Genomic DNA, 17,990 nt, shown 5'->3' with positions numbered 1-17,990 from the left:
CGTATTTACAGAGGTTACAATACACACGGGCCCCTGATCCAGGGGGCCCCGTACCGCCCAATAGCAGTACCATTCTCCGGCTGTCCAGGGTAAACCCAGCGTCTCCAAGTTTCGCCTTCCGCCACGCTACCGTGCAGAGGCCTAGTCCGTGATGGGGGTCAGCCAAACAGAGGCAAAAGCATGTCGACACATACACAGCAGTAAGCGGTTATTCAGGTGCCGGCGGTAGGAGCCTGAGCAGATGCCATGGAAATAAGGAGTCTGGTGGTGGCAGCATCATAGCCGCCCACCGCGGAGTGGGAGGAGTCAGTAACAGGCAGTTACTGACAGTAAGCGGGATTCCCCTTATTGGCCACGTCCTGTGTGATCCAAACCCATTCTGTGATGGCAGGAAGCATGACGTGACTTTTGAGGCATTTTGACACAATGTATGGTCCAGCCTAGGTAGCCCGCAGCTTGTTCTGGCATGTGGCCACCAGGACCAGCACCTTCTGCTCTGCTTTAAAGACCCTGCTAGATGTGCACTGGTCATACAAAGTTTTCTGCTTGGCCTACACTTCTGGAAGCCAGAGATTCTTTAACCAGAGCCGTAACGCATTCTGGGGAGATGGACTCCCGCGACTCTCGGCACAGGTCAAGGGGCCCTGCATCCATATATTAACTCAAATGGAAAAACAAGTGGACTCCTGATACACAAACACAAGGTGCAAGCGGTATCACTCCTTCTCTTTCCCCTCTGAGATCACAAATGCCCAAAGCACCTGCTCCGGAGGTTATTTCAGGACTAACATTAGATTAAGATTCAACTAAAATGAAAACTGACATCCACTGACAAAGCAACAAAACAGTGACGAAGGGTCTTATTCAGAGTTGTTAGCAAACCAAAAAAGCACACTAATGGGCAAAACCATGTGCACTGCAGGTGGGGCAGATGTAACGTGCAGAGAGAGTTAGATTTGGGTGGGGTGAAATCTAAATTGCAGTGTAAAAATAAAGCAGCCAGTATTTACCCTGCACAGAAACAGTATAACCCACCCAAATCTAACTCTCTGCACACGTTACATCTGCCCCACCTGCACTGCACATGGTTTTGCCTATTAGTGTGCTTTTTTGGTTTGCTAACTGTGACAGGACGGTCCCGTACGAAAGCACTCGCCGCTTTCGCGTCCCGTCTCCTGCGCACAGAATGGAGGGTCAGGTCACACGAGGCCTGACCACATAGGGGATTCCCGCTTACCGTCAGTAACCGCCTGTTACTGACTCCACCCACTGCGTTGTGGGCGGGTTTATGCTGCCACCACCAAACTCCTAACCTGCCATGGCGTTTGGAACCACGGTTCTGCTCTGTATGTGCCGACGCACTGCCTTACCACACCTGTGTGGTGTTGACGAATCCCCACTAGCCACTTGCTAGGCCTCTACCGGTAGCTGGCGGAACTTGGAGACGTTAGGTGCTTCCCTGGACAGCCGGAGGACGGAGCTATGTTTGGCATAACCCTGTAGGTCACAAGATGAAGCAATCTTCTTGAGGCAGATGAGATGTTTATTTGCTCAATAATAGCCTTAAAAAGGACTCTTCCCTATTGCTAAGGGCAACAGCATACAGCAAGATGTTCCAGCAGAATAAAGATGGTACAATTACACTCTGGAGGCACGCAGGCCTCCTTTTTATGTCAATTTTCCACACAGTACAACAGGGGGTCATGTCCTCCCTGAGCGCTTTCTATCCAATCAGGATATTTTACAAAATACCAATAAATAAATTACATTTCAAAAGGAGATAAGTGCAATAAAACAATATCCTCCTTCCTGTCACCCAGACAACGTTTGGTATCAGATTAACATTCACTATTGATAAATTTATCACATAGCTTCAAAATACAAATGTTATTGGTATTTTGTAAAATATCCTGATTGGATAGAAAGGGCTCAGGGAGGACATGACCCCCTGTTGTACTGTGTGGAAAGTTGACATAAAAAGGAGGCCTGCGTGCGTCCAGAGTGTATTGTATTGTACCATCTTCATTCTGCTGGAACATCTTGCTGAATGCTGTTGCCCCTAGCAATAGGGAAGAGTTCTCTTTAGAACTATTGCAAATAAATACCATTTGCCTCAAGAAGACTGCGTCATCTTGTGACCTACAGGGTTATGCCAAACATAGCCCCGTCCTCCGGCTGTCCAGGGAAGCACCTAACGTCTCCAAGTTCCACCTTCCGCCAGCTACCGGTAGAGGCCTAGCAAGGATTCGTCAACACCACACAGGTGTGGTAACGCAGTGTGTCGGCACATACAGAGCAGAACCGTGGTTCCAAACGCCACGGCAGGTTAGGAGTTTGGTGGTGGCAGCATAAACCCACCCACAGCGCAGTGGGTGGAGTCGGTAACAGGCGGTTACTGACGGTAAGCGGGAATCCCCTATGTGGTCAGGTCCCGTGTGACCTAACCTTCCATTCTGTGCACAGGAGACGGGATTCGAAAGCGGTGAGTGCTTTCGTATGGGACCGTCCTATCACAATGCTGCATTCATCTTGCCATCAATTTTGACCAAGTTTCCAGTGCCTTTGTTGCTCACACATCCCCAAAACATCAGCGATCCACCTCCGTGTTTCACATTTGGAATGGTGTACCTTTCATCATAGGCCTTGTTGACTCCTCTCCAAATGTAACTGTGACCGGAGAGACTAACCAGCCACACGTGAAATGGCCGCCGCGGCACTGAAGGGGTTAACCCCTAGTGCCCGGCGCCATTACAAGGACAATGGGCGCTTGGCGCCACTTTTAAACTGTGCACTGGTGCTAAGCGCCATCTTTAAATGTAGTGTGGGTGCTAGGCACCGGGTATTTAAAAATATATTTAATATTGTGTTTTCACCAATGCTATATTTAATGCAATAGCACAGTTGTAAGATTGCACATTGCATGCAAATGCCAGCACTTAGAAGGAATGTGTAAGCTGTGTTGGTTTTAAAATGCATTTACGTTTGAGGACAAATGGCTTGGAAGCTTCTCACCTAGGAATTGAGATGCTGATGACCCTGGCACCTGGAAAGGGGTGTATGGACAAGCCATTTCTTTTAGATTGAGATGCGTCTCTGTGTAACTTTATAGACACATGCAGGTGAAAGGATTTGTTGCTGTCTTCTCTGAATATTGTGTGAACTGGGTTTGCATGGAGATGTTAGAGGAGACAGGAACATGTTAATCAGATTGTGTTTGGGAAAGCCACTGGTTTGGTTATATATGAAGAGGAGCAGGAATGTGCTTTATCTAATTCTTAACTTTTGAAATGTAACTTTTATTTATTTATTTTCTGCGATAACCTGATTGGTTGTAGAAGACAGGGAGGGCTTACCCCCTGTGGTACTGTGTGTAGAACTGAGATAAAAAGAGGATGCCTGTGAGCCTCCAGGTTGTAGTAGTACCATCTTATTCTGCTGGAACATCTTGCTGTATGCTGTTGCCCCTAGCAATAGGGAAGAGTTCTATTTAGAACTATTGAGCAAATAAAACATCATTGCCTCAAGAAGATTGCTTCATCTTGTGACCTACACGGTTATGCCAAACCTAGCCCCGTCCTCCGGCTGTCCAGGGAAGCACCTAACGTCTCCAAGTTCCGCCTTCCGCCAGCTTACCGGTAGAGGCCTAGCAAGTGGCTAGTGGGGATTCGTCAACACCACACAGGTGTGGTAAGGCAGTGCGTCGGCACATACAGAGCAGAACCGTGGTTCCAAACGCCACGGCAGGTTAGGAGTTTGGTGGTGGCAGCATAAACCCGCCCACAACGCAGTGGGTTGAGTCAGTAACAGTAACAATTTTGGTCTCCTCACTCCAAATGACTTTGTTACAGAAGTTTTGAGGCTTGTCTCTGTGCTGTTTGGAGTATTGTAAGCGGGATGGTTTGTGGCATTTGTGTAGTAATGGCTTTCTTCTGGCGACTTGACCATGCAGACCATTTTTCTTCAAATGCCTCCTTATTGTGCATCTTGAAACAAACGCACCACTTTCTTTCAGAGAGTCTTGTATTTCAGCTGAAGTTATTTGTGGATTTTTCTTTGCATCCCGAACAATTTTCCTGGCAGTTGTGGCTGAAATTTTTGTTGGTCTACTTGACTGTGATTTGGTTTTCACAGAATCCCTCATTTTCCACTTCTTAATTAGAGTTTGAACACTGCTGATTGGCATTCTCAATTGCTTGTATATCTTTTTTTATATCCCGTTCCTGTTTTATACAGTTCAATTACCTTTTCCCGCTGATCCTTTGACAATTCTTTTGCTCTCCTCATGACTCAGAATCCAGACACTTCAGTGCAACACTGGATGAAAGATGCAAGGGTCTTTCAGGAGTCCAGAAACTCACTGACCTTTTACACACACACACACACACACACACACACACACACACACACACACACACACACACACACACACACACACTCACACTCACACACATTACAAGCAAACAGATCACAGGTGAGGATGGTTACCTTTAGTAGCCATTCAAACCCGTTTGTGTCAACTTGTGTGCATGTAATCAGGCCAAAATCTCAAGGGTAAGTAAACTTTTGATCAGGGTCATTGGGGTAGTTTCTGTTGTCATTATGATTTAAAAAGAGTAAACACAGTTGTCTGACAATAAATGGCTTCACCCAACCACTAACCACGAGTGAAAGAAAAGTTTGTGAGTTATCATTCATATTCTCTGACAAATGGCCAGAAAATCACAAATTCTGCTAGGGTATGTAAACTTATGAGCACAACACTATCTCTCCTATCTATCTATCTATCTATCTATCTATCTATCTATCTATCTATCTATCTATCTATCTATCTATCTGTGTATATATGTATATATACAGTGATCGCGCTAAGCCCAAAAAAAAGTGGGTCCCAGGGACCCCTCACTTTTAAAAATTGGGGTCCTGCCTGTCCTTTTTTGGGTTCCATCGGAATAAAGGTTCTTATTAATGATTCAAACATAAAACACAGACTTGATTTTGACGCTACAAGAGTGCTGCAAGGGGAAGTGACAGTGCTGCTGGGCTGTGCAGCATACAGGACACTCTGCAACAGGGCTTTAACTAGACATTTTGGTGCCCTTTAGCAGAAACTGAACTGGTTCTACCCCTCCTATAATGTGAAGAAAGGAACGGACAGTGCGCGCCGAAGGCGCGCCGCAAAAATTTAGGTTCATGTTTTCGTGGAGAAGGGGCATGGCCACATCATAGTAGTGCCGCTTGTACACATTGCAACAGGTAGGACCTCCTATACATGTTATACACATTGCGCCAGGTAGAGCACGTTACAAACATTGCACCAGGTAGAGCACATTATACACATTGCACCAGGTAGAGCACATTATACACATTGCGCCAGGTAGAGCACGTTACACCCACTGCGCCAGGTGGAGCACGTTACACCCATTCGCCAGGTGGAGCACGTTACACCCATTCGCCAGGTGGAGCACGTTACACACATTGCGCCAGGTGGAGCACGTTACACCCACTGCGCCAGGTAGAGCACGTTACGCACATTGCGCCAGGTAGAGCACGTTACACCCATTACGCCAGGTAGAGCACATTACACCCATTGCGCCAGGTAGAGCACGTTACACCCATTACGCCAGGTAGAGCACGTTACACCCACTGCGCCAGGTAGAGCACGTTACACCCACTGCGCCAGGTAGAGCACGTTACACCCATTACGCCAGGTAGAGCACGTTACACACATTGCGCCAGGGGAAGCACGTTACACACATTGCGCCAGGGGGAGCATGTTACACACATTGCGCCAGGTAGAGCACGTTACGCACATTGCGCCAGGGGAAGCACGTTACACCCATTACGCCAGGTAGAGCACGTTACACACATTGCGCCAGGGGGAGCACGTTACACACATTGCGCCAGGTAGAGCGCTTATACAAAATAATCCATTTTCTCTATCGTCCTAGTGGATGCTGGGGTTCCTGAAAGGACCATGGGGAATAGCGGCTCCGCAGGAGACAGGGCACAAAAGTAAAGCTTTCCGATCAGGTGGTGTGCACTGGCTCCTCCCCCTATGACCCTCCTCCAAGCCAGTTAGATTTTTGTGCCCGGCCGAGAAGGGTGCAATCTAGGTGGCTCTCCTAAAGAGCTGCTTAGAAAAGTTTAGCTTAGGTTTTTTATTTTACAGTGAGTCCTGCTGGCAACAGGATCACTGCAACGAGGGACTTAGGGGAGAAGAAGTGAACTCACCTGCGTGCAGGATGGATTGGCTTCTTGGCTACTGGACATCAGCTCCAGAGGGACGATCACAGGTACAGCCTGGATGGTCACCGGAGCCTTGCCGCCGGCCCCCTTGCAGATGCTGAAGTAAGAAGAGGTCCAGAATCGGCGGCAGAAGACTCCTCAGTCTTCTAAAGGTAGCGCACAGCACTGCAGCTGTGCGCCATTTTCCTCTCGGCACACTTCACACGGCAGTCACTGAGGGTGCAGGGCGCTGGGAGGGGGGCGCCCTGGGAGGCAAATGAATACCTATTTTGGCTAAAAATACCTCACATATAGCCTCCGGAGGCTATATGGAGATATTTAACCCCTGCCAGAATCCGTTAAGAGCGGGAGACGAGGCCGCCGAAAAAGGGGTGGGGCCTATCTCCTCAGCACACAGCGCCATTTTCCCTCACAGAAAGGCTGGAGGGAAGGCTCCCAGGCTCTCCCCTGCACTGCACTACAGAAACAGGGTTAAAACAGAGAGGGGGGGCACTAATTTGGCGTTAGAAATATATAAAAAAGATGCTATAAGGGAAAACACTTATATAAGGTTGTCCCTATATAATTATAGCGTTTTTGGTGTGTGCTGGTAAACTCTCCCTCTGTCTCTCCAAAGGGCTAGTGGGTCCTGTCCTCTGTCAGAGCATTCCCTGTGTGTGTGCTGTGTGTCGGTACGTGTGTGTCGACATGTATGAGGACGATGTTGGTGAGGAGGCGGAGCAATTGCCTGTAATGGTGATGTCACTCTCTAGGGAGTCGACACCGGAATGGATGGCTTATTTAGGGAATTACGTGATAATGTCAACACGCTGCAAGGTCGGTTGACGACATGAGACGGCCGACAAACAATTAGTACCGGTCCAGACGTCTCAAAAACACCGTCAGGGGTTTTAAAACGCCCGTTTACTTTAGTCGGTCGACACAGACACAGACAGGGACACTGAATCCAGTGTCGACGGTGAATAAACAAACGTATTCCTTATTAGGGCCACACGTTAAAGGCAATGAAGGAGGTGTTTCATATTTCTGATACTACAAGTACCACAAAAGAGGGTATTATGTGGGATGTGAAAAAACTACCGTAGTTTTTCCTGAATCAGATAAATTAAATAAAGTGTGTGATGATGCGTGGGTTCCCCCCGATAGAAAATTATGGGCGGTATACCCTTTCCCGCCAGAAGTTAGGGCGCGTTGGGAAACACCCCTTAGGGTGGATAAGGCGCTCACACGCTTATCAAAACAAGTGGCGGTACCGTCTATAGATAGGGCCGTCCTCAAGGACCAGCTGACAGGAGGCTGGAAAATATCATAAAAAAGTATATACACACATACTGGTGTTATACTGCGACCAGCGATCGCCTCAGCCTGGATGTGCAGAGCTGGGGTGGCTTGGTCGGATTCCCTGACTAAAAATATTGATACCCTTGACAGGGACAGTATTTTATTGACTATAGAGCATTTAAAGGATGCATTTCTATATATGCGAGATGCACAGAGGGATATTTGCACTCTGGCATCAAGAGTAAATGCGATGTCCATATCTGCCAGAAGATGTTATGGACACGACAGTGGTCAGGTGATGCAGATTCCAAACGGCACAAAGGTGTATTGCCGTATAAAGGAAGAGGAGTTATTTGGGGTCGGTCCATCGGACCTGGTGGCCACGACAACTGCTGGAAAATCCGCCGTTTTTACCCTAAGTCACATCTCTGCAGAAAAAGACACCGTCTTTTCAGCCTCAGTCCTTTCGTCCCTTTAAGATCATATCTGCCCAGGGATAGAGGAAAGGGAAGAAGACTGCAGCAGGCAGCCCATTCCCAGGAACAGAAGCGTTCCACCGCTTCTGACAAGTTCTCAGCATGGCGCTGAGACCGTACAGGACCCCTGGATCCTACAAGTAGTATCCCAGGGGTACAGATTGGAATGTCGAGACGTTTCCCCTTCGCAGGCTCCTGAAGTCTGCTTTACCAAGGTCTCCCTCCGACAAGGAGGCAGTATGGGAAAAAATTCACAAGCTGTATTCCCAGCAGGTGATAATTAAATTACCCCTCCTACTACAAGAAAAGGGGTATTATTCCACACTATATTGTGGTACTGAAGCCAGAAGGCTAAGTGAGACTTATTCTAAAAATTTTTTGAACACTTACAAAGGTTCAAATCAAGATGGAGTCACTCAGAGCAGTGATAACGAACCAGGAAGAAGGGGACTATATAGTGTCCCGGGACATCAGGGATGCTTACCTCTATGTCCCAAATTTTCCCTTCTCACTAAGGGTACCTCAGGTTCGTGGTGCAGAACTGTCACCATCAGTTTCAGACGCTGCCGTTTGGATTGTCCACGGCACCCCGGGTCTTTACCAAGGTAATGGCCGAAAGGATGATTCTTCTTCGAAGAAAAGGCGTCTTAATTATCCCTTACTTGGACGATCTCCTGATAAGGGCATAGTCCAGGGAACAGTTGGAGGTCGGAGTAGCACTATCTCGGATACTGCTACAACAGCACGGGTGGATTCTAAATATTCCAAAATCGCAGCTGATCCCGACGACACGTCTGCTGTGCCTAGGGATGATTCTGGACACAGTCCAGAAAAAGGTGTTTCTCCCGGAAGAGAAAACCAGGGAGTTATCCGAGCTAGTCAGGAACCTCCTAAAAACAGTGCATCATTGCACAAGGGTCCTGGTAAAAATGGTGGCTTCCTACGAAGCAATTCCATTCGGCAGATTTCACGCAAGAACTTTTCAGTGGGATCTGCTGGACAAATGGTCCGGATCGTATCTTCAGATGCATCAGCGGATAACCCTATATCCAAGGACAAGGGTGTCTCTCCTGTGGTGGTTATAGAGTGCTCATCTTCTAGAGGGCCGCAGATTCGGCATTCAGGATTGGATGCTGGTGACCACGGAGCCCAGCCCGAGAGGCTGGGGAGCAGTCACACAAGGAAAAAATTTCCAGGGAGTGTGATCAAGTCTGGAGACTTTTCTCCACATAAATATACTGGAGCTAGGGGTAAATTTATAATGCTCTAAGCTTAGCAAGACCTCTGCTTCAAGGTCAGCCGGTATTGATCCAGTGGGAAAAACATCACGGCAGTCGCCCACGTAAACAGACAGGGCGACACAAGAAGCAGGAGGGCAATGGCAAAAACTGCAAGGACTTTTCGCTGGGCGGAAAATCATGTGATAGCACTGTCAGCAGTGTTTCATCCCGGGAATGGAAACTGGGAAGCAGACTTCCTCAGCAGGCACGACCTCCACCCGGGAGAGTGGAAACTTCATCGGGAAGTTTTTTCCACATGATTGTAAACCGTTGGGAAATACCAAAGGTGGACATGATGGCGTCCCGTCTGAACAAAAAACGGGACAGGTATTGCGCCAGGTCAAGAGACCCTCAGGCAATAGCTGTGGACGTTTCTGGTAACACCGTGGGTGTACCAGTCGGTGTATGTGTTCCCTCCTCTGCTTCTCATACCTAAGGTGCTGAGAATTATAAGACGTAGAGGAGTAAGAACTATACTCATGGCTCCGGATTGGCCAAGAAGGACTTGGTACCCGGAACTTCAAGAGATGCTTACAGAGGTCTTATGGCCTCTGCCGCTAAGAAGGGACTTGCTTCAGCAAGTACCATGTCTGTTCCAAGACTTACCGCAGCTGCGTTTGTCGGCATGGCGGTGGAAAGCCGGATCCTAAGGGAAAAAGGCATTCCGGAAGAGGTCATTCCTACCATGGTCAAAGCCAGAAAGGAGGTGACCGCACAACATTATCACCACATGTGGCGAAAATATGTTGCGTGGTGGGAGGCCAGGAAGGCCCCACAAAGAAATTTCAACTCGGTCGTTTCCTGCATTTCCTGCAAACAGGAGTGTCTATGGGCCTCAAATTGGGGTCCATTAAGGTTCAAATTTCGGCCCTGTCGATTTTCTTCCAGAAAGAATTGGCTTCAGTTCCTGAAGTCCAGAAGTTTGTCAAGGGAGTATTGCATATACAACCCCCTTTTGTGCCTCCAGTGGCACTGTGGGATCTCAACGTAGTTCTGGGATTCCTCAAATCACATTGGTTTAAAACCAGTCAAATCTGTGGATTTGTAGCATCTCACATGAAAAGTGACCATGCTCTTGGCCCTGGCCTGGACCAGGCGAGTGTCAAATTGGTGGTTTTTTTCTCAAAAAAGCCCATATCTGTTTGTCCATTCGGACAGGGCAGAGCTGCGGACTCGTCCCCAGTTCTTTCCCTAAGGTGGTGTCAGTGTTTCACCTGAACCAGCTTATTGTGGTGCCTTGCACCTACTAGGGACTTGGAGGACTCCAAGTTGCTAGATGTTGTCAGGGCCCTGAAAATATGTTCCAGGGCGGCTGGAGTCAGGAAAACTGGACTTGCTGTTATCCTGTATACACCCAACAAACTGGGTGCTCTTGCTTCTAAGCAGACTATTGCTAGTTGGATGTGTAATACAATTCAGCTTGCACATTCTGTGGCAGGCCTGCCACAGCCAAAATATGTAAATGCCCATTCCACAAGGAAGGTGGGCTCATCTTGGGCGGCTGCCCGAGGGGTCTCGGCTTTACAACTTTGCCGAGCAACTACTTGGTCAGGGGCAAACACGTTTGCTAAATTCTACAAATTTGATACCCTGGCTAAGGAGGACCTGGAGTTCTCTCATTCGGTGCTGCAGAGTCATCCGCACTCTCCCGCCCGTTTGGGAGCTTTGGTATAATCCCCATGGTCCTTTCAGGAACCCCAGCATCCACTAGGACGATAGAGAAAATAAGAATTTACTTACCGATAATTCTATTTCTCGGAGTCCGTAGTGGATGCTGGGCGCCCATCCCAAGTGCGGATTATCTGCAATACTTGTACATAGTTACAAAAATCGGGTTATTATTGTTGTGAGCCATCTTTTCAGAGGCTCCGCTGTTATCATACTGTTAACTGGGTTTAGATCACAAGTTGTACGGTGTGATTGGTGTGGCTGGTATGAGTCTTACCCGGGATTCAAAATTCCTCCCTTATTGTGTACGCTCGTCCGGGCACAGTACCTAACTGGCTTGGAGGAGGGTCATAGGGGGAGGAGCCAGTGCACACCACCTGATCGGAAAGCTTTACTTTTGTGCCCTGTCTCCTGCGGAGCCGCTATTCCCCATGGTCCTTTCAGGAACCCCAGCATCCACTACGGACTCCGAGAAATAGAATTATCGGTAAGTAAATTCTTATTTTTCAGAAGATAGGAGGTAGTAATGTACATTGATAATATGCTAATGCCATCATTCAATACAGTATGACTAAAAAAACAACTTAGATTTCTAGGTGACCAGTACTATTTTACATCAGTGATAGTTACGGTAAAGACATCCGCAACAGCAAGGTTTGCATGAACACAGTGTAATGTGTGACAAATGAAATCCCTATGCAACACGTATTCTGCTCCCTCAGAACAACTCATAAACTTTGGAGGAAGGCACTGAGAGAGGGGACCTGTGGGCAGGCAGAGTCTCGGCCGTCCCTGCATTACAAGATATCGGCCTCCGGATTTTAGCCCGAGCACAATAGTGCATCCTCAATCTGTCACCTGTAGTGCAGGACCGGGTCTCGCAGAGGAGCGGGTGCACGGTGCTGACCCTGGCGCGTAGTAGCAGACCTTTCTTCTTTCCACCCCCCTGATTGTCTGCCACGGAGTACTGGGCGGACGCCGCTCACACTCAGACCCGCTGATGCACAGGCCGGGCTGCAACGGGGGGAGCGCTGATAGCCGCCACTGCCAGTTACGCGGCAATACATGGAAGGGGACACGGAGCAGACAGAAGGGGGTGGGGCTGGTGAGGCTAAGTGGGAGGTGCCGGCAGGAGAGGGGGCGGTGTGCACGCAGAGCAGACAGTGAGGGGAGGCGGGAGTGAACATACTCTCGATCTCCTTCCCTTCCATGTTCCTCCCTCTGCTGCCGTGGAGACAAAAACTGACTGATAGTGCAGGACAGCGCTGCTAATCAGAGCGCGTCCTGAGGGCCCCGGCGGTTTTTTATTTTTTAGTCCCCACCATCAATAATGGGGTAAAATACGCGCCATAGCGCATTTTTGCGATCACTGATATATATATATATATATATATATATATATATATATATATATGTGTGTATATATACAGGTTGAGTATCCCATATCCAAATATCCGAAATACGGAATATTCCGAAATACTGACTTTTTTTAGTGAGAGTGAGATAGTGAAACCTGTTTTTTGATGGCTCAATGTACACAAACCTTGTTTAATGCACAAAGTTATAAAAAATATTGGCTAAAATGAACTTCAGGCTGCGTGTATAAGGTGTATATGATGTGTATAAGGTGTATATGTAACATAAATGAATTCTGTGCTTAGACTTGGGTCCCATCACCATGATATCTCATTATGGTATGCAGTTATTCCAAAATACGGAAAAATCCGATATCCAAAATACCTCTGGTCCCAAGTATTTTGGATAAGGGAGACTCAACCTGTATGTGTATATATGTGTCTTGACAACGGGGTTAGATCCCCCGAAACGTTGATGTTCTCTGTCATGTATTTCTAATACATCTTTAAACTAATACAAGACCCTGAGTGCCGCAGTCTTTTTCCCGACTACCTACAAGTGTTGCTGAGGGCACCGGGGCGCTATATTCAGAGGAGGAGTGCCGGGCCATACTTGATCTATATCTATATATATATATATATATCTATATATCTATATATCTATATATCTATATATATATATATATATATATATATATATATATATATATATAGTACTCCAAAAGAAACGGCACTGGAGGCAATAGATACAAAATGAAGGTGTATTGTAAAGCAGCAACAGCTGTTTCAGGGCAGCAGCCCTTTCCTCAAGCAAAGATACAACACCACCAAATGTTGGACAAGACAAACATACATAAAACACTTACCCCACCTAAATACCCGCCGAAGTGCTCCCCACCATCACCTCTCCGCGCGTCCCTGCTTCCGGAATGAAGCCGCCGGGTCACTTCCGGTAAGCGCGTCACTGGTTGCCATGGTGAGCCGATGTTTGCGGCTCACCTCGTCACCGCTGCGTCTCACAGGTGGCCGGCTCAGCTTTCTCCGTAGCCTGGGAACCAACGGACAGAGGGGGAAAACATTAAACTTGTGCACCTCAGTCTGTGAATAATATAACAAATAACGGATGCTGTACATAGGAAACACAGGGCAGCAACTAGAAACACAGAACAGAAAAATAAAAATGACATGAAATGCAACCATCTATAAATAAGGTCACAAGCAACCAATCAATAGGGATCCCTGCTCTAAACCCCGAAGGCAGGGGAACCAAGCTTCAAATGGATGAAAGATAGAAAAATCCCAATGTTAATGGACCTTATAATGATGGAGCTAAACTGTATTAATATAAATATAAAGGTTACATGGGTTCAAGCTCACCAATACTATCTTGGATATACATAAATATTGAATGACAGGCACGTAGTGCCTAGCCAAGTACATTCCAATTAATCTTGTCGTTCAGGCCGCGAGGCCAAAACGTATCTAATTTTAAAATCCAGCGGGTCTCCTTCTCCAGTAGGATCCTCGCTCTATCCCCTCCCCTCATGGATAATGGTACGTGTTCAATACCAAAATATTTTAGGGAACTAAGAGAATGGCCCGCATTTTTAAAATGCCGGGCCACCGGCTGGTCAACAGGTTTGCCCTCCAGGATCAATTTGATGGCAGAGCGGTGTGCTGCCATCCGTTCACTAAATTTACGTGTAGTTTGCCCTATGTAGAATAGACCACATGGGCAAACAATAACATACACCACAAATGTGGTGCTACAAGTGATTACCTGTCTAATTGTAAATTTAAGATTCTTATGGGGGTGTTGAAATTCTTTACAAGCAACCATATGATTGCATGTTGCACACTTCGGGCAACGATAGCACCCCGGAGCTTTTCTTTGAATATTAGCTACAGGTAAACCACCCATCCCAGTGATGTCAGTTTTAACAATTTTGTCACGTAAATTGGCTCCTCGCCTGAATGCAGCAATGGGTTTGATATTTTTAAAGGATGGTAATTCCGGGTCCGAAGCCACTATGGGCCACAAAGCTTTTGAAGCCCTGTGAATAATCGGACTAGCCGTTGAAAAATCTGTGGCCCAAGGGAGAATATTACTGGAATCTTTTTTTGTTGGGTGTATATATATATTGATGAATTATACACTGTGTGTCATTTACTTCCCCAGGCATGCAGTGCTCTGCAGCACATTTATAAACCACATTCACTGCACACTTTCAACGATTTATCTATGTGCATAGTTTTACAGGAGTGGGGGCACATACTTTATCCAGGCCTGGCAGTACAGGTAGGCAGCTTCCCGTCCCCTGTACCCAGGCTTCCCCTGTTACAGTCCTGATCTTTGCTTATACTATCTCCCAGTGTGGTGCATCAGGGGTTAACTATTGTCTGGTCTCCATTCTGTCAACTTTCAGCACCCCCCAGTGTACATCACACACACAGCCTGGCAGTATACTCTTCTGGTGCAGGATCTCATTCCCCCAGTGTACATCATACACACAGCCTGGCAGTATACTCTTCTGGTGCAGGGTCTCTCATTCCCCCAGTGTACATCACACACACAGCCTGGCAGTATACTCTTCTGGTGCAGGATCTCATTCCTCCAGTGTACATCATACACACAGCCTGGCAGTATACTCTTCTAGTGCAGGATCTCATTCCCCCAGTGTACATCACACACACAGCCTGGCAGTATACTCTTCTGGGGCAGGATCTCATTCCTCCAGTGTACATCATACACACAGCCTGGCAGTATACTCTTCTAGTGCAGGATCTCATTCCCCCAGTGTACATCACACACACAGCCTGGCAGTATACTCTTCTGGGGCAGGATCTCATTCCCCCAGTGTACATCATACACACAGCCTGGCAGTATACTCTTCTGGTGCAGGGTTTCTCATTCCCCCAGTGTACATCATACACACAGTCTGGCAGTATACTCTACTGGTGCAGGATCTCATTCCTCCAGTGTACATCATACACACACAGCCTGGCAGTATACTCTTCTGGTGCAGGGTCTCATTCCCCCAGTGTACATCACACACACAGCCTGGCAGTATACTCTACTGGTGCAGGATCTCATTCCTCCAGTGTACATCATACACACAGCCTGGCAGTATACTCTTCTGGTGCAGGATCTCATTCCCCCAGTGTACATCATACACACAGCCTGGCAGTATACTCTTCTGGTGCAGGATCTCATTCCTCCAGTGTACATCATACACACAGCCTGGCAGTATACTCTTCTGGTGCAGGATCTCATTCCCCCAGTGTACATCATACATACAGCCTGGCAGTATACTCTTCTGGTGCAGGATCTCATTCCCCCAGTGTACATCACACACACAGCCTGGCAGTATACTCTTCTGGTGCAGGATCTCATTCCCCCAGTGTACATCATACACACAGCCTGGCAGTATACTCTTCTGGTGCAGGATCTCATTCCTCCAGTGTACATCATACACACAGCCTGGTAGTATACTCTTCTGGTGCAGGATCTCATTCCCCCAGTGTACATCATACACACAGCCTGGCAGTATACTCTTCTGGTGCAGGGTCTCTCATTCCCCCAGTGTACATCATACATACAGCCTGGCAGTATACTTTTCTGGTGCAGGATCTCATTCCCCCAGTGTACATCATACACACACAGCCTGGCAGTATACTCTTCTGGTGCAGGATCTCATTCCCCCAGTGTACATCATACACACAGCCTGGCAGTATACTCTTCTGGTGCAGGATCTCATTCCCCCAGTATACATCATACACACACAGTCTGGCAGTATACTCTTCCGGTGCAGGATCTCATTCCTCCAGTGTACATCATACACACAGCCTGGTAGTATACTCTTCTGGTGCAGGATCTCATTCCCCCAGTGTACATCATACAGCCTGGCAGTATACTCTTCTGGTGCAGGATCTCATTCCCCCAGTGTACATCATACACACAGCCTGGCAGTATACTCTTCTGGTGCAGGCTCTCATTCCCCCAGTGTACATTATACACACAGTCTGGCAGTATACTCTTCTGGTGCAGGATCTCATTCCCCCAGTGCACATCACACACACAGCCTGGCAGTATACTCTTCTGGTGCAGGATCTCATTCCCCCAGTGCACATCACACACACAGCCTGGCAGTATACTCTTCTGGTGCAGGATCTCATTCCCCCAGTGTACATCACACACACAGCCTGACAGTCTACTCTTCTGGTGCAGGATCCCATTCCCCCAGTGTACATCACACACACAGCCTGGCAGTATACTCTTCTGGTGCAGGATCTCATTCCCCCAGTTTACACCATACACACAGCCTGGCAGTATACTCTTCTGGTGCAGGATCTCATTCCCCCAGTGTACACCATATACGCAGCCTGGCAGTATACTCTTCTGGTGCAGGGTCTCATTCCCCCAGTGTACATCACACACGCAGCCTGGCAGTATACTCTTCTGGTGCAGGATCTCATTCCCCAAGTGTACATCATACACACACACAGCCTGGCAGTATACTCTTCTGGTGCAGGATCTCATTCCCCCAGTGTACATCATACACGCAGCCTGGCAGTATACTCTTCTGGTGCAGGATCTCATTCCCCCAGTTTACACCATACACACAGCCTGGCAGTATACTCTTCTGGTGCAGGGTCTCATTCTCCCAGTGTACATTATACACACAGCCTGGCAGTATACTCTTCTGGTGCAGGATCTCATTCCCCCAGTGTACATCATACACACAGCCTGGCAGTATACTCTTCTGGTGCAGGGTCTCTCATTCACCCAGTGTACATCACACACACAGCCTGGCAGTATACTCTTCTGGTGCAGGGTCTCTCATTCCCCCAGTGTACATCATACATACAGCCTGGCAGTATACTCTTCTGGTGCAGGATCTCATTCCCCCAGTGTACATCATACACGCTGCCTGGCAGTATACTCTTCTGGTGCAGGATCTCATTCCCCCAGTGTACATCATACATACAGCCTGGCAGTATACTCTTCTGGTGCAGGATCTCATTCCCCCAGTGTACATCATACACGCTGCCTGGCAGTATACTCTTCTGGTGCAGGATCTCATTCCCCCAGTGTACATCATACATACAGCCTGGCAGTATACTCTTCTGGTGCAGGATCTCATTCCCCCAGTGTACATCATACACGCTGCCTGGCAGTATACTCTTCTGGTGCAGGATCTCATTCCCCCAGTGTACATCATACATACAGCCTGGCAGTATACTCTTCTGGTGCAGGATCTCATTCCCCCAGTGTACATCATACACGCTGCCCGGCAGTATACTCTTCTGGTGCAGGGTCTCTCATTCCCCCAGTGTACACCATACACGCAGCCTGGCAGTATACTCTTCTGGTGCAGGATCTCATTCCCCCAGTGTACATCATACACACAGCCTGGCAGTATACTCTTCTGGTGCAGGGTCTCTCATTCCCCCAGTGTACATCATACACACAGCCTGGCAGTATACTCTTCTGGTGCAGGATCTCATTCCCCCAGTGTACATCATACACACAGCCTGGCAGTATACTCTTCTGGTGCAGGATCTCATTCCCCCAGTGTACATCATACACGCAGCCTGGCAGTATACTCTTCTGGTGCAGGATCTCATTCCCCCAGTGTACATCATACACACAGCCTGGCAGTATACTCTTCTGGTGCAGGGTC

At 47.8% G+C, this 17,990-nt stretch overlaps 1 protein-coding gene across 1 annotated transcript in view; it reads left to right on the top strand.

Moving 5' to 3' along the window:
* Positions 1-17,990, top strand: part of PLXNA3 (plexin A3) — a 511,209-nt gene that overhangs the window by 124,324 nt on the left and 368,895 nt on the right. The gene's annotated exons all lie outside the window — the stretch shown is intronic.

This window comes from Pseudophryne corroboree (genome assembly GCF_028390025.1).
Source record: "Pseudophryne corroboree isolate aPseCor3 chromosome 8 unlocalized genomic scaffold, aPseCor3.hap2 SUPER_8_unloc_5, whole genome shotgun sequence".
NCBI classification, from domain to species: Eukaryota; Metazoa; Chordata; class Amphibia; order Anura; family Myobatrachidae; genus Pseudophryne; species Pseudophryne corroboree.
Note: the sequence above shows the minus strand (reverse complement) of the source record. Positions and strands in the feature narration are given on the sequence as shown.